The 23,618-nt window shown below is 38.9% G+C and overlaps 1 long non-coding RNA gene and 1 pseudogene across 1 annotated transcript in view; one reads left to right on the forward strand and one right to left on the reverse strand.

Moving 5' to 3' along the window:
- The first annotated feature begins 615 nt into the window (after positions 1 to 615).
- Positions 616 to 2,545, forward strand: LOC138145300 (heat shock cognate 71 kDa protein-like; annotated as a pseudogene).
- Positions 2,546 to 17,164: 14,619 nt separating this feature from the next.
- The window catches only part of LOC138145352 (uncharacterized), a 58,008-nt gene continuing 51,554 nt past the window's right edge, over positions 17,165 to 23,618 (reverse strand). Inside the window, exons 2-3 of the long non-coding RNA XR_011164196.1 lie at positions 18,195 to 18,286; positions 17,165 to 17,648 (exon numbers count right to left, since the gene is read on the reverse strand). This is a non-coding gene — a long non-coding RNA (uncharacterized lncRNA). The remainder of the gene's footprint in view (positions 17,649 to 18,194; positions 18,287 to 23,618) is intronic.

Consider the following 23,618-nt stretch of genomic DNA (forward strand, 5'->3'; position numbering starts at 1 on the left):
AGATGATAAGGGGGTGAGGGAAGTTGGAAGCATACACTTTTGAAAAGGGACAGGGTCAAAGTAGAGAATAGAACAAGCCGGGGGTGGGATAGGATGGAGGGAAATATAATCAGTCTTTCACAATATATCCACTATGGAGATGTTTTGCATAGCTATACATGTACCACCTATATTGAATTGCCTATCTTCCCAGTAAGGGTGAGTGACAAGGGAGGAAGGGAAAGAATCTGGAATTCAAAGTTTCAAAATCAAATGTTTAAAAAATATTATTATTATTTTACATGCAACTGGGAAATTAGATATACAGGCACTGGGGTATAGAGATTCATTTTGCCCTACTAGAAAGTTGGAGTGGGGATGGGGAGGGGGTATACAGTGGGAGCACTGTTTTGGGGTGGTGGGTAGGGAAAGATGGGGAGAAAATATGTAACTCAAAATCTTGTGGAAATGAATGATGTAAACTAAAAAATAAACACAAAATTTAATTTTAAAAAAGATGATAAACAGTTTAGAACAGAATTTTTAAAAATATAGAAATCCTTGGGTCTACTAAGTGCAGCAGCAGCCCTTCTTTCTCCACAGTGGTCAGCTATGACCCCTGACTCCCCAGCAACCATGTCAAAGGGACCCACAGTTGGCAGTGATCTCAGCACCACTTACTCCTGTGTAGGAGTCTTCCAACATGAGAAAGTGGAGATCATTGCTAATTAGCAAGGAAACAGGACTACCCCAAGCTACGTCACCTTCACCGAAATAGGATGTTTAATTGGTAATGCTGCAAAGAATCAAGTTGCAATGAACCCCACCAACACAGTTTTTGATGACAAACATCTGATTGGTCGCAGATTTGATGATGCAGTTGTACAGTCAGACATGAAGCATTTGCCTTTTATGGTGGTGAATGACGCAGGCAGGTCTAAGGTCCAAGTGGAGTACAAAGGGGAGATCAAAAGTTTCTATCCAGAGGAAGTATCTTCTATGGTCTTAACCAAGATGAAAGAAATTGCTGAAGCTTACCTTGGGAAGATGGTCACAAATGCTGTGGTCACAGTACCAGCCTATTTCAATGATTACCAACATCAGGCCACCAAAGATGCTGGAAACATAGCTGGTCTCAATGTGCTCCGAATCATCAATGAGCCAACTGCTTCTGCTACTGCTTATGGCTTGGACAAAAAGGTTGGTGCTGAGAAAAATGTGTTGATCTTTGACCTTGGAGGTGGTACTTTCTATGTCTCCATTCTTACCATTGAAGATGGCATCCTGGAGGTCAAGTCCGTAGCTGGGGACACCCACTTGGGTGGGGAGGACTTTGACACTGAATGGTCAACCATTTTATTGCTGAGTACAAGCAAAAGCACAAAAAGGACATCAGTGAGAACAAGAGGGGTGTTCGCTGTCTTCACCCTGCTTGGGAATGTGCAAAGTGTACCCTCTCTTGCAGTACTCAGGCCAGGATTGAGATTGACAGCCTCTATGAAGGTATCCACTTCTATACATCAATCACCCAGGCCCATTTTGAAGAGCTGAATGCTGATCTCTTCCATAGCACTCTGGACCCTGTGGAGAAGGCCTTAAGAGATACCAAGCTAGATAAGTCTCAGATTCATGACATCATCCTGGTGGGTAGTTCCACTCGAATCCCCAAAATCCAGAAGCTTCTGCAAGACTTCTTTGATGGCAACGAGCTCAATAAGAGTATCAATCCTGATGAGGCTGTTGCTTATGGTGCAGCTGTCCAGGCTGCCGTTTTGTCTGGAGATAAATCTGAGAATGTGCAGGACTTGCTGTGTTGGATGTCACTCCTCTTTCCCTTGGAATTGAAACTGCTGGTGGAGTTATGACTGTTCTGATCAAACGTAATACCACCATCCCCACCAAGCAGACACAGACCTTTACCACCTATTTGGACAGCCAGCCTGGTGTGCTTATTCAGGTTTATGAAGGCAAGAGAGCGATGACAAAGGATAACAACCTGCTTGGAAAATTTGAGCTCACAGGAATCCCCCCACACCCAGGGGTGTTCCTCACATTGAAGTAACATTTGACATGGATGCAAATGGCATCCTCGATGTTTTTGCTGTGGATAAGAGCACAGGCAAGGAGTACAAGATCACTATCACCAATGATAAAGGACATCTGAGCAAAGAAGACATTGAGCGTATGATCCAGGAGGCTGAGAAATACAAGGCTGAGGATGAAAAGCAGAGACAAGCTGTCTTCCAAGAATTCTGCTGAATCTTATGCTTTCAACATGAAAGCAACAGTAGAGGATGAAAAACTGCAAGGCAAAATTGGTGATGAAGACAAACAGAAGATCCTTGACAAATGCAATGAAATAATCAGCTGGCTGGATAAGAACCACACTGCTGAGAAGGAAGAATTTGAGCATCAGCAGAAAGAATTGGAGAACGTCTGCAACCCCATTATTACTAAGCTGTACCAGAGTGCAGGGGGCATGTGGCATGCCTGGGGGGTTTCCAGGGGTGGAGCAGCCCCATCTGGAGGTGCTTCTTCTGGACCCGCCATTGAAGAGGTCGACTAAACACCAGAAGAAAGAGCATTCCACACAGCTTTCCAAAAATTGAAGGACTCAAATTTGTAGCCAAGGCAGTAGTAGTTTAAAAATAACATTTAAGCTACTGTGTAAATCTGGGCATTCTGAATACTTGAATGTGTGCAAAGGGAGAGAAGTGAACAACATTGCACTTTATCAGTACTGTAAACAAGTGGAAATTCAATTGTCCTGAAAGATATATATATATATATATATATATATATATATATCCTTGCGTATCATTAAGCACCTTTCTCATGTAGCTGTTAACAATCTAGTTTTTCTTCCAGTTTTGAGGTCTCATTTCAATTTGCTCTAAATATTTATACCATACTAATTAAGTACCTTTTAGGGACCTATATACAGCTTTGCCCACCTTTAGGCAGTTAGCTGGTGTAGTGGATAGAGCACTTGTCCTGGAATCAGGAAGACCTGAGTACAAATCCATCCTCAGGTACCTATTAACTGTGTGACCTTGGGCAAGTCACTTAACTCTGTTTGCCTCAGTTTCCTCAATTGTAAAATGAGGATAATAGTAGTGCCTATCTCCCAGGATTGTTGTGAGAATCAAATGAGATAATATTTGCAAAGTGTTTAACACTTTGTGCCTGGCACATAGTAAGCACTATCTAAATGTTGGTTATTATTTATTAATTATCCAGTTCTGATGTTTCATTGTTCCCAGGCTTCAGGAAACTTAGTCAGTGGCCCTTACAGATGTTTTTCTACTATGTATTTAACATCCCCTAACAACAGAGCTCTCACTGCCTGATTACAACTGACTAAACTAGAGATCTGCTTATTCTTCCAAGTTTCCTCCTCTTAGTTCCATATTTCTCTCATGCATGTCATATTTTGCTTTTCAAGTAACTAGAAATTTAAAAATGCATGGATCACTTCTCTTGGGGAGATAAACTAACTCTTACTGAAAATTTTAAAATAATAAGACACTAAATTTTTCTGTGTCTCCACTCCTGTAGTCCATGAAGTCATGAAGACCAATAGTTCCTGGAATATTCAAATCCAGTGAAGTTGTCTAACAAAAACATTGGAGATAACCTAGTATCATGCTTGGCACATTAATAGACACTTAGTAAATGTTTATTAATTGATTGACCTTTGGCTCCACCCCCCTTAAGGGCACTCATTTAAATAGGCTGTCAATTTAATCTGGTAGCCTTAATTGCCCATATTCTATGTTGCTAAAAGGTCAATGCTCTTGGAAAATTCAGGGAGCTATAACATTGCTCTTCTAGCAAATAATTCCAAAACTTCCTGAATACGAGGACCGTAGATATGTATGGAATATAAGTCCAGTGTGCCAGCACACCCAGGCACATCCATAATCTATACATGCCAATGATAAGAAACCCTTTTACCATTAAAGTTTTTATATTCCATTTCTGCTCTACCACCCATCCTCATGAGCAGTAGTTGATCTCTCTATATCACAGTATCATAGACTTCACATATGAATGGATCTTAGGGACCACTAAGTCCAAATTACTCCCCTCCATTTTGCAGATGAGGAAACTGGGACACATATAGTGACTTGCCCAAGATCATACCACTAGTAAGTGTCTGAAGTGAGATTTGCACTTTGGTTCTTCTAATTCCAAATCCAGGGTCCTATCTATTACAATATGCTACCTCTCAACCACTACTGAAGAAAAGTGCATAATACATAAAGCAATTTATTTTTAAATGAATTTTTAACTTATTCATGACACCACCCTATATTCATTTGAAAAACAATAATGCATATATGCATGAGACTTATTACCTATTCAGCCTATGGATGATTTGTTTGCTTATTTATGTACTCACATATGAATTTCAGACCTTTCCAAAAACTCTGTGCTTGTTCCCTTAGGGGTCCACAGCCCAGGGCTAGAAACCATTGCAATACTTGTGAGGTCTTTTTTTTCAATTAGATGATCAGAAGGTAAATCTCTCTATACAGTGAACCTAGTAATATTAAAGAATCTCAATGTGGATTTTTTTTTCTTTTTTCAGTCTACCAGTGAAGCTGATATGTGAAAGCATATAACCAGAGAAAGGCTAAACAAATTGATGTACAGCTAGGTCCAATTAATATGAATAATGAATCATGTGGAGTGGTTGAAAGAATTTGAACTCATATTTCTTGAATTTGCAATTATGTAAAATATGGTAATTGGTACCAGTCAATGGAAATATACAGTGCAGATCTAAATAATTTAACCACTTTGGGGGAATTCCTTATTCACACTAATTGGGTCCTGTATATGAATGCCTAAGGATGCTATTGTACTCTAAGGAACAATGAATATGAGTATTTCAGAGAAACATCTGAAGATTTGTATGAACTAATGAAAACAAGGAAGGTATAACCAAGAGAACAGTTTTCACAATGACTACAATAAGGTCAACAATAGAAACATTAATGGTCAGCTGAACCCAGATTAACTATAATGACTAATGTTGGTTCTGGAGACTGGTAATGAAACACACCGCGCTCCTCTCAATAGAGAGGTGGGGCCAGGGGGAAAGCAGGATTGGCATAACTTGTATATGCTTAAAGAGAAGATCAGTTTATTCATTGGTTTGATTAACTGTTATTTTTTTTGTTGGGGAGTGATTAAGGAAGTGTATCAGGAAATAACTATGGTTCAAAAACAAGAAAACAAAGAATTAACATTTCTTATTAGAAAGCAAAATAGGTGATCTCAGATGGTAGATTTAAGCCTATCTTTTAATTGTGCTTTGTTCTTAGTTGCCAGTAAAAATACGGGTAACAGTTAGATTTACAAGTTTTAGTCATGACAAAATTGACTTCTCTCAGGGCCTCTCATAACAGTAGGCAGATGCAGTGAATGTCAACCTCTGCTTGAGGTTGCATATCTAATACAAAGAAAAACACCATCCATGGCCTAGCCATACCAGATCTAAAACTGTATTTTAAATTAGCAGTCATAAAAACTTCTTGGTACTGACCAAGAAATAGAGTGGTGGATGAGGATTAGGTTAGGTTCACAAGACACAATAGTCAATGACTATAGTTATCTACTGTTTCATAAACCCAAAGACTCCAACTTCTGGGAAAACTCATTATTTGACAAAAACTGCGAAAACTGGAAAATAGTATGACAGAAACTAGGCATAGACCAACATCTTACACCCTATACCAAGAAAAGGTCAAAAATGGATACATTTAGATATAAAGGCTGATACCATAAGCAAATTAGGAGAGCAAGGAATAATGTACCTATCAGATCTATGGAGAAGGGAAGACTTTATGACCAAACAAGAGAGAGACAACATTATGAAATGCAAAATGGATAATTTTGATTACATTAAATTGAAATGTTTTTACACAAACAAAGCCAATGCAACCAAGATTAGAAGGGAAGCAGAAAGCTGGAAAATAATTTTTATAGCCAGTGTCTTTGATAAGGGCCTCATTTCTTTATTTTAGTCTTTTTTTAATTTTTCAAATGCTTTATTAAATTCTGATTTACATCATTCATTTCCGCCAAATTTTGAGTTACAAATTTTCTCCACATTTTTCCATTACCCACCGCCCCAAAATAGCAGTCCAACAGGATATCCCCTCCTCCAATCTGCTCTCTCCCCTATCTTCTCCTATACCCCCTTCAACTTTTCCAGTAGGACAGGTGGATCTCTATGCCCCAGTGCCTGTATAACTTATTTCCCAATTACATGTAAAATAGTATTAATAATAGTATATATATGCATATATATGCATATATATATATATATAAAACATTTCATTTTAAGACTTTGAATTCCAGATTCATTACCTTCCACACTTACTGGGAAGATAAGCAATTCAGTATAGGTTGTACATGTGTAGCTAATGCAAAACATAACCATAGTAGATATATTGTAAAAGACTGACAGTATTTCCCTCCTCTCCTATCTCACCTCCCACTTGTTTTATTCTCTACTTTGATCCCTTCCATTTTCAAAAGTGGGTACTTCCAGCTTCCCTCCTCCCCAGCCTGTTCTCCCTTCTATCAGCCCCCCTCTCTTTCCACCCTATTTGGTGTGTATTTCATTCCGTCCCTGAGCCAAATTCAATGAGAATAAGGTTGACCCATTATTCCCTTTTACCATCCTATTCTTCCCCTCCATTGTAATCATTTTCCCTTGCCTCTTCTGTATGAGATAGTTTATCCCATTCTGTCTCTCCCCATCTCCTCTCATTATATTCCTCTCTCACCTCTTAATTTCACCTTTTAAGTATCACCCCTTCCTATTAAATTGGTCCTGTGCCCTCTATGTATACCTATAAACATATATACACACATTCACATATGTATTCATATACCTGCATACCCTCTGATATAGACATATATATATATTTATATTCGCTTCAATTATTTTCATACTGAGAAAAGTTTCATTAATTACAATTATCATTTTTCCACGTAGGAATGTTAATAGCTCAACTTTGATAAGTTCCTTATGATTTCTTTTCCCTGTTTACCTTTTCATGCTTCTCTTGCTTCTTGTATCTGAATGTCAAATTTTCCATTCAATCCTGGTTTTTTCATCAAGAATGCTTGAAAGTCCTCTATTTCACTGAATGACCATATTTCCCCCTGAAACTCTGATCAAATCAAATCAAAATTGATACTCAGTTTTGCTGGGTAGGTGATTCTTGTTTTTAATCCCATCTCTTTGACCTCCAGAATATCACATTCCAAGCCTTTTGATCCCTCAGTGTAGAATCTTCCAAATCCTGAGTTATACTAATTGTGTTTCCACAATATTCAAATTGTTTCTTCCTGGCTGCTTGTAATATTCTCTCCTTGATCTGGGAATTTTGGAACCTGGCTATAATATTCCTAGGTGTTTTCTTTTGGGGATCTTTTTCAGGGGGTGATTGGCTGGATTCTTTCAACTTCTATTTTGCCCTCTGGTTCTAAAACATCAGGGCAGTTTTCCTTGAGAATTTCTTGGAGGATGATTTCTAGGTTCTCTTTCTCTGATGATGGCTTTCAGGTAGTCCAATAATTTTTAAATTCTCTCTCCTGGATCTATTTTCCAGATCAGTGGTTTTTACAGTGAGATATTTCACATTGCCTTCTATTCTTTCATTTGTTTAACAGCATCTTGATTTCTCAAAAAGTCACTAGCTTTCATTTGCTCCAATCTAATTCTAAAGGAATGATTCTCCTCAGTGAGCTTTTGAGATTCTTTTTCCATCTGGCAAATTCAGCTTTTTAAGGCATTCTTCTCCTCATTGCCTTTTTTAGCCTCTTTTTCCGTCTGAGTTAGTCTGGTTTTTTTTTTAAAGCAATTGGGGTTAAGTAATTTGCTCAAGGTTACATGGCCAGTTATTTCTGGGTGTGGTGGTAAGTATCTGAGCCTGGATTCGATCCCAGGTCATCCCGACTGTGGGGCCGGTGCTCTTACTCACTGAGCCACCTGGCTGCCCCTTAGTCTGTTTTTAAGGTGTTATTTTCCTCAGTCAGGCTGTTGACCCCCATTTCATGATTTTCTTGCATTGTTCTCATTTCTCTTACCAATTTTTCCTCCACTCCTCTTATCTGCTTCTTAAAGTCCTCTATGGCCTGTAACCAGCTTGTATTTTTCTTGGAAGCTTTTGGTGCAGGAATTCTGACTTCACTGTCTTCCTCCTGTTCCATGCTTTGCTCCTTTTTGTCCCCAAATTAGGAGTCTAATGTTGGATTGCTTTGCTTCATTTGCTTCCTTTGCCTGGTCATGTCACCACTCAATTACTTGACTTTTGGTCTTTTGGCCCAGTAGGACTCTGCTACCAGACAGGGGAGATTCTGTCCCAAACACTGGGGTTTTCTCACTGCCTGAGGTGTTAGTTGGGTGCCCTCTCTGAAGCCTCCACATGCTCTGGCAAGCTTGTCATACAACCCAGGACCTCCACCCTAGACTGCAATCCAGATCGAAGGAGGTTAAAGCAAGAGCGATTGCCCCTCAGACTGGTCGCTTGGTCCCCCTACATTCTGCAGGCCAGGAGCTGAAGCTGCCACATGGTGGGGGCTGTACCACAGCCCTCAGCGGCTTCTTGCCCCAGGGACAAAAGCTGATGCACTCCCAACTACTGGGTCCCAAAGTCCACACTGCACTGACCTCTCACTTTGTCCTTAGCATCTATGTGTTGATAATTCTGGATCGCCACAGCTGCTGGTGATCTGGAGTCCCTCCAACTGGTGGTTGGTCAGGCCTACCCTGGGGCTAAGACCTCAGTGTGGGGATGGTCTGGGCTCCCAGAGCGCTGCACTGGCCCATTCCTGCAGGCCTGCTGAGCTGTCCTCAGTAGGAGGTTAGCTTGTCTGTGTCATTTTGTGGGTTCTGTAGCTCCAAAGTTTGTTTAGAGTCCCCTTTTATATGAATTGGAGGTGGTGGGAGCCAGAGCTGCACAGAGGTCCTGTTTCTATTATGCCATCTTGATTCCTCCCCCTAAAGACCTCATTTCTAAAATGTATAGATAACTGAGTCAAATTTATAAGAATACAAGTAATTCCCCAATTGGTAAATGGCCAAAGGACATGAACAGATAGTTTTCAGATGAAGAAATTAAGACTATCTATAGTGATATAAAAAAGCTCTAAATTGCTATTGATTAGAGAAATGCAAATCAAAATACCTCTGAGGTACCATATCACACCTATCAGATTGGCTAATATGACAGAAAAGGAAAATGATAAGTGTTGGAGAAGATGTGAGACTAATGCGTTGTTGGTACAGTTGTGAACTAATCTATCCATTTTGGAGAGCTATTTGGAATTATGCCCAAAGGGCTCTAAAACTGTGCATACCTTTGATCCAGCAATAGTACTACTAGATCAGTATCCCAAAGAGATCATAAAAGTGGGAAAAGGACCCACATGTACAAAAATATTTATAGCAGCTCTTTTTGTGGTGGCAAAGAATTGGAAATTGAGGGCATGCCTGTCAGTTGGGGAATGACTGAACAAGTTGTAGTATATGAATGTGATGGAATACAATTGTTCTATAAGAAATGATAAGCAGGTGGATTTCAGAAAAACCAGAAAGACTTACATGAACAGATGCTGAGTGAAGTGAGCAGAACCAAGGGAACATTGTTCATAATAAGTCACATTGTATGATGACTGACTTTGATACACTTAGCTCTCCTCAGCAATACAATGATACAATTTCAAAAGACTCTTGATGGAAAATGCTATCCACATCCAGAAAATGATCTATGGAATCTAAATGCAGATTGAAGCATACTATTTTCTCTCTCGCTTTCTTGGTTTTTTTTTCCATTTCTTGTGGTTTTTCCTTTTTGTTCTGATTGTTCTTTCACAGCATGACTAATATGGAAATATGTTTAATATGAATGTACATTATAGACTATATCAGATTGCATGCATCTTGAGGAGAGGGGAGGGGAAAGAGGGAAGATTCGGAACTCAACATCTTATAAAAGTGAATGTTGCAAACTAAAAATAAAGGAATAAAAATTTGAAAAAAACATTCAGAATGAAACCAGGAGAAATTGCAGAAGTTCATAGATAAAATAATTTTAAGCCTTCAGCTATTCTGTATGTTTCTTGTCCCTAGCCTAGTCTGAAGTCTATTGTTCCTATGATGGTCACAATTCTTTTATTTTAATCTAATAAACCTGCATTCAGATATCAAATTATGTATCTACCCAGATACCTCTCTCCCTTTCAGAGTTGTCCTTTTAATGCTATGTTGTACTACCTGGTCCAGCCAGAATGTCTTCACCTATTTTTAAAAAGACAATCCAGCCCATTGTTTAATTATACTAAAAGAAAAACAATTTATATTCAATTGTTTTAGTTTTTAAATCACTTGATATTTTATCCATGGGCAGCGTTGTCTGAGCCATGAAGAGTTAAATACTATCATCAAAGTAAAAATACCACTAAGCAAGATAGAAAGTTACTATGAAGGCCCCATTTGCTATTTCTATATGAAATCAATAAAACACAGATGTATAAAAGAGGACATACCCAATAAATAAATTGTTGCAGAGGGTGGAGATATGGGGAGGAAGGAAGAAAAAAAAGAAAAGGAAAAAAGGATGAAAGGAATGATGAAGGAAGAAAGGCAGGAAAGAAATTAAGTTCTCATTAACAGACAGTTAAGTACCAGGGATATAGATGCAAAGAGGCAATATAGTCCCTACCTTCAAGTAGCTTACATTCTAATTATGGAAGATAAATGAGCTGGAAAGCAGGGGCAGAGGGCAACCTAGGTGACTGGGAAAGGGGAAAAGTCCAGTTGAACATGTAATGAAGCATGACTGGGACTTCTGAAACAGTGATCTCTGTAGACAATCACCAGCCAGCATAGTAGGGCCTCAGAGGAGAGGATTCTCCAGAGAAGGGGATTAGTAAAGAAGAAACAGACAGTGAAGTTTTATGCTAGGCAGAATATAGTGCAAAAACCAAGAATTATTTTTGGGAGTCAGATAACACATGATAAAGTCAGGAATGTGAACCAGAAGGGTAAAACGGGATGGCTTTGTCTTCTTCACTTAGCTTTTGCTATTGCTCAACTTTATTTCCTTGCTATCTTGGCAGTGAGGTGGGCTTTGTAGTTGTGGCTTCCACATAAATAACACTGATGAGCTTTTATTTTTGAGGGGCAGTCTTGAAATGGGCCTCCCAGTTCTACAGGCTTAAAACCTAGGTGTCATCTTCCACTCCTCACCACCATAGCTAATTTGTTGTGAATTTGAGTTCCATAACATCTCTCCTGTATGCACCCTTGTCTTCTCTGACACTGCCACCATCCTGGGGCAGGCCCACATTACCTCAATCCTAGACTATTGCAGTACTGTGCTGGCTGGTTTTATTGCCTTAAGTCTCTCCCCACTTTAGTCCATCTTCCACCCAGTGGTCAAATAGATTTTCCTAAAGTTCAGGTCTGGTCATGTCCCCATCACACACACACACACACACACACACACACACACACACACACACACACAAAATCACATACCCCAGTGGCTCCCTACCAACCTGCAGGATCAAATTTTAAATCTTCTGTTTGGCATTCAAAGACCTTCACAATCTGAGCCCCTCCAACCTTTCCAGTACTCCTAGACCTTACACTTTCCCATGTACTCTGTGATCCAGTAACAGTCCTCCTCACTGCTCCTCAAACAAAAGGTTCCATCTTCAGATTCTAGGCATTTTCATTGACTGTCTTTGCCTAGAATGTTCTCCTTCCTCATTTCTGGATCCTGGCTTCCTCCAAAGCCCAGCTAAAATCTCACCTTTTACAGGAAGCCTTTCCTGATCTCCTTTCCTCTGTTGGTTATTTCCAATTTATCTTGTATATAAATTAGACCATCTTTTGCCTTTCTTTGTATTTCAAGTGCTTAACAGAGTACTTGGCACATAGTAGGCACTTAATAAGTGATTATTGATTGACAAATTCAAGTTGATCAATAATCCACTATTTTTTTTTCTTCTTGCCTCTGGATGTACAATAAAACCAATTCTGCCAATTATTTTATTTACTTTTCCAAGAAGAGCTTGTGAACCTTCCTCCCATTTAATTGTAATTTCCTTTTTGTTCGCTGGTTTCATTTTTGCAAGGCCATCAAGATTTCTAAGAGTCAGTGCCATCAGTATTATATCTATTCTCTTTTTTCCGGACAAAGATTTTATGTTTAGAGTCCCAGCTGATAAAGTGATATTTATAGACAATCTAAAAACTGATCCTTAGCATTCTTTGTCCCCCTTTTTGATCACTTTGCCTCTGCAGGGGTGGAAAGGGGTTTCAAGGGAATGAAGGCTAATTTGCATTGTTCTTGGCTTCATGAATTGTCAAGGTCAAAGAATGAATTACAAAGTGATCTGTATTGATGATGAACCTCTTCATGCTTAGGTAGACTAGTCTTCAGAAAATTTAAGGTCTTTTGCTGCTATCTTCCTAGAACATCCCAGTGCTTTCACTTAATTGATATATAGACTTTGAGAATCTAGGGGAATCACTACAAGTGTCAGAATAGGATTTTGTGGAGGAAATACATTTTTATTACCAATAACTCTATTAACTATAATGCCAATGGATGACAAATATATAATAATATATGTGATCATATATAGTATTGAATGAGATAAGATTTGTAAAGCACAGTGCCTGGCACATAGTAGGTGCTATATAAATATTAGTTAGTAGTAGTAGTAGCAGTAGCAGCAGCAGCAGAAGAAGTTCACAAAATAGTTTGCATATATAATGAGGTACTGGCCAACCTAACCCTTATGAGAACACTTAGTGTGCTTGACTGGTGAAATTCCCATGTATGTTTCACAAAATGAGCAACTACAACTATTTCTGGTCTGCTAACTGTATGATGAAGATACGGACTTTTAATTGACTGTTGATCTGGAACTGGGTATAAATTCAAAAGGCACTAAATGGTCAAGGCTCCTCTTTCCTGCCTGGCTGGTTCGAGTGAAGAATGCATGTCGACTGAGGTAAAGAATTTCTCCAGTAGGTCTCCACAGAAATGAAGGGCACAATATTAATCCTGGAGGAGCCCCAACATGTAGCCTGTATTAGCTGTGTCACTCTTTCTTGGCTCCCTTCAATTCACTGCTATGGTTAGTCAGGCAGATAGCTTAGGATTTTGCTCTTTACCAGGCTTGGCTAGACACAAAATCTATCATTGGCTCCAGCTCCCAGACCTCTGGCAGCTCACTCTCCCATCTTTTCAAAGGCTGTATCCTCATCTGATTGATACTCCTTCTCCTAATAGTAAGAAAGAGCCATACATAGCCAGAAAGAATGGAAGTCCATTTCACAGGCTGTATGTGGGGCCTCATGTGGCAGAAATATTGGAGCCCTTCACATCTCTGGTATTCCACTGGTGAGATTATTCAGCCAAGATTCTGGATCCTATAAACAAAGGTTATCTTTTAACTTTGCTACATTTGAAAGTAAACTTGGTAGAGGAAATGCTTTGTACCAAATGCTCGAAGGTTGAATCCACTTTCCCCAGAAAACAAGCTGGTATAGAAAAGAATGTTCCCCAAGGAGTTAAAGGGCATGGTTTGCACTTCTGTCCTTGTTCTCTTAGTAAATATAGATTTTTAAAAACTCATTTATATTAATTGGTTAAATGATAGTGGAGTGCTAGTCACTTGTAAATGATGTTGGAGGACATATCTAAATGAGGGTTCAACCAGTGGCATTAGAAAACCAGCCCCTAACCCCTTAGGTGTACCCCTAAAACCCTAAGGAGGAGAGAAAGTCTTTCTCAGGGACCTGAGTTGAGATAAGTATCCCTAGAGCTTATAAAATCCATACATATATAACATAACAATTATCACTGAGGGGCAGAGTCAAGATGGCAGAGTAGAAATGACCTCCAGGCAGCTTCAGCTTCCACCACCTCCAATTCATGTAAAAGGGGACTCTGAACAAACTTTGGAGCTACAGAACCTACAAAATGACACAGAGAAGCTAACCTCCCACTGAAGACAGCCCAGCAGGAATAGGTCAGTGCAGCGCTCTGGGAGCCAAGCCCAGCCCCACACCAAGGTTTTAGCCCCAGGGCTGGCCTAACCAACCACCAGCTGGAGGGACTCCAGACCAACAGGAGCTGTGGCCATCTCTAGAATTATCAACACATAGATGCTAAGGACAAAGTGAGAGGTCAGTGCACTGTGGACTTTGGGATCTAGTAGTTGGGAGTGCATCAGACTCTTCCCCCAGGGCAAGAAGCCACTGAGGCGTAGTGGCAGCTTTAGTTCCTGACCTATAGAGTGTAGAGGGACCAAGCGACCAGTCTGAGGGGTAATCTCTCTTGCTTTAACTTCCTTCAATCTGGATTGCAGTCTAGGGTGGAGGTTCTGGGGTGTGCAACCAGCTTGTCAGAGCATGTGGAGGCTTCAGAGAGGGCACCCAACTAATACCTCCAGCAGCTGAGAAAACCCCAGCGTTTGGGAAAGAAGCTCCCCTGTCTGGTGGCAGAGTCCTACTGGGCCAAAAGACCAAAAGTCAAGTAATTGAGTGGTGACATGACCAGGCAAAGGAAGCAAATCAAGCAAAGCAATCCAACATTAGACTCCTATTTTGCGGACAAAAAGGAGCAAAGTGTGGAACAGGAGGAAGACAGTGAAGTCAGAACTCCTGCACCAAAAGCTACAAGAAAAATATGAGCTGATTACAGGCCATAGAGGACTTTAAGAAGCAGATAAGAGAAGTGGAGGAAAAATTGGGAATAGAAATGAGAATGATGTAAGAAAATTATGAAATGAGAGTCAACAGCCTGACTGAGGAAAATAACACCTTAAAAAATAGACTAACTCAAATGGCCAAAGAGGCTCAAAAAGGCAATGAGGAGAAGAATGCCTTAAAAAGCTGAATTTGCCAGAAGGAAAAAGAATCTCAAAAGCTCACTAAAGAGAATCATTCCTTTAGAATTAGATTGGAGCAAATGGAAGCTTGTGACTTTTTGAGAAATCAAGATGCTGTTAAACAGATCCAAACAAATGAAAGAATAGAAGGCAATGTGAAATATCTCATGAGAAAAACCACTTACCTGGAAAATAGATCCAGGAGAGAGAATTTAAAAATTATTGGACTACCTGAAAGCCATCATCAGAGAAAGAACCTAGAAATCATCCTCCAAGAAATTCTCAAGGAAAATTACCCTGATGTTTTAGAACCAGAGGGCAAAATAGAGGTTGAAAGAATCTAACCAATCACCCCCTGAAAAAGATCCCAAAAAGAAAACTCTTAGGAATATTAAAGCCAGGTTCCAAAATTCCCAGATCAAGGAGAGAATATTACAAGCAGCCAGGAAGAAACAATTTGAATATTGTGGAAACACAATCAGGATAACTGAGGATCTACACTGAGGGATCGAAGGGCTTGGAATATAATATTCTGGAGGTCAAAGAAACTGGGATTAAAATCAAGAATCACCTATCCAGTAAAACTGAGTATCATGTTTCAGGGGAAAATATGGTCATTCAGTGGAATAGAGGACTTTCAAGCATTCTTGATGAAAAAACCAGAGTTGAATAGAAAATTTGACATTCAGATACAAGAAGTAAGAGGAGCATGAGAAGGTAAACAGGGAAAAGAAATCATAAGGAACATATCAAAGTTGAACTGTTAACATTCCTACGTGGAAAAATGATAATTGTAACTTATGAAACTTTTCTCAGTATGAAAATAGTTGAAGGGAATAGAACTATATATATATATATACATATATATATATGTCTATATCAGAGGGTATATAGGTATATGAATACATATGTGAATGTGTGTATATATGTTTATATGTATACATAGATAGAGGGCACAGGACCAATATAATAGGAAGGGGTGATACCTAAAAGGTGAAATTGAGAGGTGAGAGAGGAATATAATGAGAGGAGATGGGGAGACACAGAAATGGGGTAAACTATCTTATATAGAAGACGCAAAGGAAAATGGTTACAATGGAGGGGAAGAATAGGAAGGTAAAAGGGAATGGGTCAACCTTATTCTCATTGAATTTGGCTTGGGGAGGGAATGACATACACACTAAATAGGGTATCTCACCCTACAGAAGATTAGGGGGAAGGGGAGGAGAGGGGGGATAATAGAAGGGAGGGCAGGCTGCGGGGGAGGGAAGTTGGAAGCACCCACTTTTGAAAAGGGAGGGATTAAAGTAGAGAATAGAACAAGTGGGAGGTGGGATAGGAGGGAGGGAAATACAGTCAGTCTTTTACAATATATCTACTATGGTAATGTTTTGCATTAGCTACACATGTACAACCTATACTGAATTGCTTATCTTTCCAGTGAGGGTGGGTGACAAAGGAGGAAGAGAATTAATCTGAAATTCAAAGTTTTAAAATCAAATGTTTAATATATATTTATATATATACATATATACTATTATTAATACTATTTTACATGTAATTGGGAAATAAGATACTCAGGCACTGGGGCATAGAGATCCACCATGCCTTACTGGAAAAGTTGAAGGGGTTATGGGAGAAGATATGAGAAAGAGAAGATTGGAGGAGGGTATATCCTGTGGGACTGCTATTTTGGGGTGATGGGTAGGGGAAAATGGGGAGAAAATTTGTAACTAAATCTGGCAGAAATCAATGATTTTTTTTCCACAAATAAGAAAAACAAAAAAATTAAAAACAATAAAAAACAATAATCCCCAATTTGTAGGTAAAGAAATTGAGAGAAACAGATGAAATGACTTGTCTATAAACACATACCTAGAAAGTGATATAATGATAGTAACAGCTAATTTTAATATAGCACTTTCAATGTGCCAGGCACTGTGCTGAATACTACAATTATTATCACATTTCATTCTCACAACAATGCTGCAAAGAAGGTACTAATATTATCCCCATTTTACAGATGAGTAAACTAAGGCAAACAGAGGTTAAGTAACTTGTCCAGCATCACACAGTTAGTACATATCTAAGGCCAGATTTGAAAATGCCTTCTTGAGTTCAGACTCTAGGCCTGCTGCTCTAACCAGTGTTCCACCTACTTGCTTTTGTTTTATTCAATTATTTGATTTTAGTTGATTCTATTTGATTTATTTTTTACCCCTGGTTTTCTTTGTTCATGTTTGTTGAGATTGTTACTGGTTTTATTACAAAAAAAAAAGCAAAACTATTTTTTAAAAGAGAAACTGCCATGAAGTCAGGTAGCAGAGAAGTTCAAAATGACATAACACTTTGTCAGTGGGTATAAGGCTGTATTTAGAAGACCGACAGTGCAGCAACAAGAACTGGGGTAGAAGAGTTAACCCAGCAGAGCTCTTTAGAAACTGCCAGAAACATCCAGGGGAGGTATGCAGCAGTAATTGCTCTGAAAACTGCCATTAGGCTTTTGGAGTCTTTTAAGTTAGTGTCTCAAGCCTCTGTGCCTTGTTCAATCCTTCCTGGCCAGTCTATCTGTTCAACAAGGATCCTTGCTGGTCTCTAACCAGTCTCTGTTATTGGATGTCAAGCGTACCTTCACCAGATAGACTTGACTTCCAGGCATCCCCGTCATCATTTTTGTGATCTTCCAAAGGTTGGAAAGAATTCCAGTTTACAGGAAACCTAACAATGAAACCCTGAAGAAATTAATAGAAAAGGTTTTACTTTATAATCCTTTAAAACGGCAAGTAAATATTATAAGTTAATATTATATTATAAATATAACCATAGTGAAAAGTAATTTACATTATGGAAGCAATTATCATTTAGTAATTGCAATTACCAAAATTAATAACCTTGGGTAATTATCTTTCAATTATGTTGTTTGAGAAAACTAAACAACATGTCTAGTCTATGTACTCTTTTTAGTCAGATTTTTCCAAGGGCAAGTGGAAAACAAGGAAATTTAGGAAACAATATAATGTTTTTCCATCAAAAACTATGTTTATTTGGTTCCCCTTCCTGCTTCATCTGCCTTTGTTAACATATACAAAATACAAAACAAAAATAGAAAACAAAAAAAAATGAATGATCATGGACTTTCAGAAAAATGCCATCATGGGTGACTCAGGAAAGAATAGCTACTCCTTTGTGTTTGTGTTTTTTTCCTATGTAAGCTAAAAGCACTGTCTTTCATAGACACAAAGATGATGTTACTGAACAACTGTCGGTTGGACACGTACCTTTAGCGCTTTTTTTTCCAGCAGAGGTAATGTGTTTATACTGAATCATCAAACGGTTTGTTTCATTCTGTTTTGGGCAGCAGTTGAGAAAACTAAGGATCAGAAAGATAGAGACAATGATTTGGTATTTAGGTCGGTACGATGGAGGGTTAGGAGTGTGAGGTTAACAGTTATCAGAAACAGGTTGGAAATCAGGAATCTAGGCAGCTGACAAAGGTTGAAAGAATACAGAGGTATACTGGAACCAGCTAGAACTGACTCAACTGATTGTGACATTTCCAGTGTAAGCATTTATATCTTGTAAATCAGTAAATACCACAAATTAGGTCCTGGTTTATTGTTTTGTTTATTTCTAGACTTTAAAAAAATTATGAAGAAATGTTAGTAATGCAAATTAAATTTTAAAATATGTCATGCCTGCATTTCTCCTCCAGAGAGCTAAGTTGTTAAACATTTACCATCTACTGGAGGGATAGACAAATAATAACAGGCAGGAATTGTTAAAGAGTCAGGAATATAAGTACATAGATGTCATGAGGTGAACTGAAGTAATTCCATGGATCATGTACTTTTATTCCAGTGGGATGGATATGCACTTGGACTTTTTAGTGAGGGGCAGGCAGACTTTGATGAAAAGACATAGCATGTTCTGATTATGTCCCTGTGACTGGTAATTGTGTCTAAGGTGATTGACAACTGAGACAGGAAAAGCCATCTATTCATTAATTGTAGAAAAGCTCAGTCTTCTTTGAGAACATCACTTTGAGATTCTGCCACACTCTTCTTTAGACTTCGATTAAGTGCAGGAGGGGAACTTCTCTCTTCATCCCTGCCCCGCCATCCCTCCTACAATGGCTACAATTCAAACACATGAAAGTAAGAACATGTGCCTGCCTAAATGTACCTGAGTCTGGACCTTAAGTCCTTGGCCGCTCCTTCTCTGTGTTTCTTTCCTTATCCCAAGAGATAGATGTTTCCAAACTTGGCTACCTACAAACCCCAAGAGCTCAACAATTCCTGAATCCATGAAAGCAACTGAAAGGGAGGTGCTTCCTTCAACTTTTCTACTTCTTAAATTTTTTAATTTTTTTGCTTTTTGGAGGGTTAAGTGACTTGCCTAAGGTCACACGGCTAGTAAGTGTTAAGTGTCTGAGGCCAGATTTGAACTCAGGTCCTCCTGACTCCATGGCTGGTGCTGTGTTCACTGCACCACCTTGCTGCCCCAGCTTTTCTACTTCTTTAAGGAGATAATTACCATCACCCAGAGAATGCTATAGCAAAGAAATGTCAAGCAATGGCCTGACTGGTCAATAAATTTGGACCTTATTAGTGTGCCCAAACATTTGTTTCTGCACAAAGTTGTCTTCACCTACATGGAAAGAAAAATAGTAGTATGGGTATTTTTCATGTTTTCAAGTATTTGAGTGATTATGCATCTTTTCTCCTTGAAGCATTTATTTTTCAGCAAAGGAAATAAATAAACATCCTATACATGATATCTACTTTGTACATTAAGTAACTTTTCTAGAAGGGACTTTATAAACCCTTTTAGATAGATACCCTTGACATAAGCCATACCTAAACTTTGCTGTAGAGATTTTTTCTGGAATTCCAGGGTGGGGGCATAATGAGACAGAGAGTGTGAGTAACTCCATGATCTAGTCTTTTGGGGGTCAGGCTTCCCCAGGACTATACCTTGTCTATATGAGTCCATAATAGGAGAGTCTGTAGAGGGTGTCACCTTCTGAGCTGTGTTTAACACAGGTTAGGTTAGTGGACAGGAGTATTTCAGAGGGTAGAAACAAACCAGAGTTAAGGAATCCAGGCAGACAAGTAAGCTTAGATAAGTCACTGGCAATCAGAACACATGAGTGAAATCTGATATTACGATAAAGGCTCTCTGAGCTTAGTGTTCTTTATATATGTGAGATGTTTTGGGAAAGCTGTTTACTTTATCCCTTCCCCCAACCCAACCCCAGCTGCATCTGCCACGGGGATTCAATCTGGGGTCCCCAGATTTGCTTTTTAAAAACATTTTGATAATTATTCAATATGATTGGTTTCCTTTGTCTCACTATGCATTTTATTTTATGGATTTAAAAAACATTATTCTGAGAAGGGGTCTTTAGGTTTCACCAGACTACCAAAGCGACCCATGACACACAAAAAACAATTAAGATTTGACCTGCCACAAGGCTATAGGGTCAAATCAAAACCTGAAGGTTCTCCAACACCTGAGGGGGCTTTGTACCAAATATCCTGTTTCATTCTTTCTCTCAAGATTTCAGGGCAACTTGTTGTCAGTTTGTTACCCCTGAGATCTGCCCCTGCATGGGTGATTCTGGATTATCTATTTGGAAGGGTGTTTATGTCTTACCAATCAAATCACTCAACTCATTTATCTCAGCTTAGTCGTTTTCATTCATTCCTTCAAGCTGTGCTCAATGAATAGCCTCTATGAAGCTCATTAATGTAATTAATTTAATTTTAATGCATGTTTATTAGTTTATTTTTTAGTTTTCAACATTCACTTCCATAAGTTTTAAATTTTCTTCCCCCTTCCTCCTCCCTCTCTCCCCAAGATGGCATGAAATCTGATATGGGCTCTATACTACATTCCTATTAAACACATTTTCATATTAGTCATGTTGCATAGAAGAATTATATCAAATGGGAGAAACCATGAGAAAGAAAAACAAAACAAAATAGTCTGCTTCACTCTACATTCTGACCCAATTGTTCTTTCTCTGGATGTAGATAGCATTTTCCATCATGTGTCCTTTGGAAATTTTTAGGTCCTTGTGTTGCTGAGAAGGGCTAAGTCTATCAAAATCAGTCATCTCACATTGTGATTGTTACTACATACAGTTTTCTTCTGATTCTGCTCACTTCACTCAGCAATTTATTTTATTTTTAAAAAATTTTAATCATAGTGGTAACATAAACCCAAGCCTGCATTATAAACTAATATTTTCATTTAATTCCTCCTTCAACACTCCTCCCCCAGCCTCTACCAAGCAGGAAAAATATATGCCAACCTTTGGGATGGTATCTCTGTCCTTTCACCTATCCCCTTGCTCCAAACAGCTACCTGCATTGGGGTCTAGTATGGTAGAGAATTCATATCGGCTTATGAACAGTCCAGGGGAAATAGGGAAGGGAAAATATGGTGATCATTTACACGTAGCATCATCTAAAAGTGAATCTTCTTATTCCTCTTCCTCAGGGCTTTAAGAACTGCAGTTGCTTCCTCTGTTGTGACTTCCACTTTGCTTAGGCATCAACTAGACTCATCCCTCATTTGCTCCCACCCACTAGGCTTTTCCATTAATGGAACAGGAAATTTCTTCATTGAGTGCAAAGAAAGGCTAAGAAAAACTCTGTTTACTCACACTATTCCTTCTTCCTTTCCCTTAAAAAAGCCAACATCCATATAGAACTCGTGCACTTACCCCTGAGAAAAACTCCAAGACACAGCCATGTGGAAGATGTAGTGAGAAGAGAAAAAGAAACAAATGCCCTTATAGATCTGTCACATCCTCTGCTCAAAGAAAAATTTGAAAATCATATGGGTTATGTTTGAAGCCCTTACGCATACATCAGAAAAACTATTATTATTTAGAATATGACATAGCCATTGCTAATCATCTCAATTTTGTTGTTGTTTGCTTGTTTCAGTCACGTCCAACTCTTTGCAATCCCATTTGGGTTTTTCAATGGAAGAGGTCTGCCAATTCCTTCTTCAACTCATTTTAAAGATGTGGAAAATGAGGCAGAGTTAACTGACTTATCCAGGGTCACACAGCTAATAAGTGTCTGAGGCCAGATTTGAATTCAGGAAGATAAGTCTCCCTAACTCCAGGCCCTGTACTCTATCCACACTGTGCCACCTAGCTCCCCCAATCATTCCAATAATCTAGTGTAATAAACATGGCATTCACATTAGAATTACATGAAGCAAGAACAGCAATACAACATTATGCTTAGCACATGAACAATAAACATGTATGATAATGTTACATATATTAGCCCAAAACACACTCTATTGCACATATAGTATATAGTGTTATATAACATAGTTGCATACTGCTGTACATATAAACCAACTTGCAGAAACATAACTTGCACACACATATGAGATTATCTCCAGTTTACCACAGCACATCAGGCCTTTCTTTCCTCCATTATCTCTCAAAGTCTGTCCAAGTTCATGTGTTTCCATGATACTATATATCCATCTTATCCTCTGCCATACCCTTCTCTTTTTGTCTTCAATCTTTTCCAACGTTAGGGACTTTTCCAATGAGCCCTCATTTCTCATTCTGTGGTCAAACTATTAAAGTTTCAACTTTAGTATTTGATGTTCCAGTGAATAGGCTAAATTAATTTCTGTAAGTGTTGATTGGTTTGACCTTCTTGCCATCCAAGGGACTCTCAAAAGTCTTCTCCAGCACCACAACTTGAAAGCATCAATTCTGTGGTGCTCAGCTTTCGTTGTGGTCCAGCTCTCACTGCCATACACTGCTACTAGAGAAACAATAATCTTGACTATATGGACCTTTGTCTACAAGGTGATGTTTGTGCAAATACTGTCCAGATTTGCCCTAGCTTTTCTTCCAAGGTGCAACGGTCTTTTAATTTCATGGCTATAGTCACCATCTGCAGTGGTCTTTGAGCTCAAGAATATAAAGTCTGATGCTGCTTCCATTTCTTTTCTATCTTCCACAAAGCGATGGTACCAGTTGCCAAGATCTTAGTTTTTTGTCAGGTTTTTTTAAATGTTAAGCTTAAAGTCAGCTGTTTTAGTCTTCTCTTTCATCCTCATCAAGAGGCTTCTTAATTTTTCTTCACTTTCTGATGTCTACATATCTGATATGGTTGATCTTTCTCCTAGCAACCTTAATTCTGGCTTTTGATTCATTCAGCCTGGCACTTTGCATGATGTATTCTGCATATAATTTAAATAAATAAGGTGACAACATACAGCCTGGTCATACTTCTTTTCCAATATTGAATCAATCACATGCTCTGTGTTCACTTGTAATTATTGCTTCTTGGCCTGCATCTAAGTTCCTCAGGAGATGGGTGAGGTGATCTGACACTCTCATCTCTTTGAAGACTTACTACATTTTGTTGTGGTCCATGCAATCAAAGGCTTTAGTGCTGTCGATGAAGTCGGAGTGAATGTTCTTCTGGAAATCCCCGGCTTTCTTCATAATCCATGGAGTGTAGGCAGTTCGGTCTCTAGTTCCTTTACTTCTTGGAAAACCAGCCTGCTCCTCTGGTAGTTTTTGGTTCACATATTGCTGAAGCCTCGCTGGTAGATTCTTAAGCACAACCTTATGGGCGTGTGAAATGAGAGCAATTGTTTGGTGATTTGAGTGTTTCTTGACACCGCTAGTCTTTAAAATTGGGACATAAATT

This window comes from Petaurus breviceps, unplaced genomic scaffold (genome assembly GCF_028583685.1).
Source record: "Petaurus breviceps papuanus isolate PSGF00001 unplaced genomic scaffold, PetGlider_PUasm1.0 90734, whole genome shotgun sequence".
Classification (NCBI taxonomy): Eukaryota; Metazoa; Chordata; class Mammalia; order Diprotodontia; family Petauridae; genus Petaurus; species Petaurus breviceps.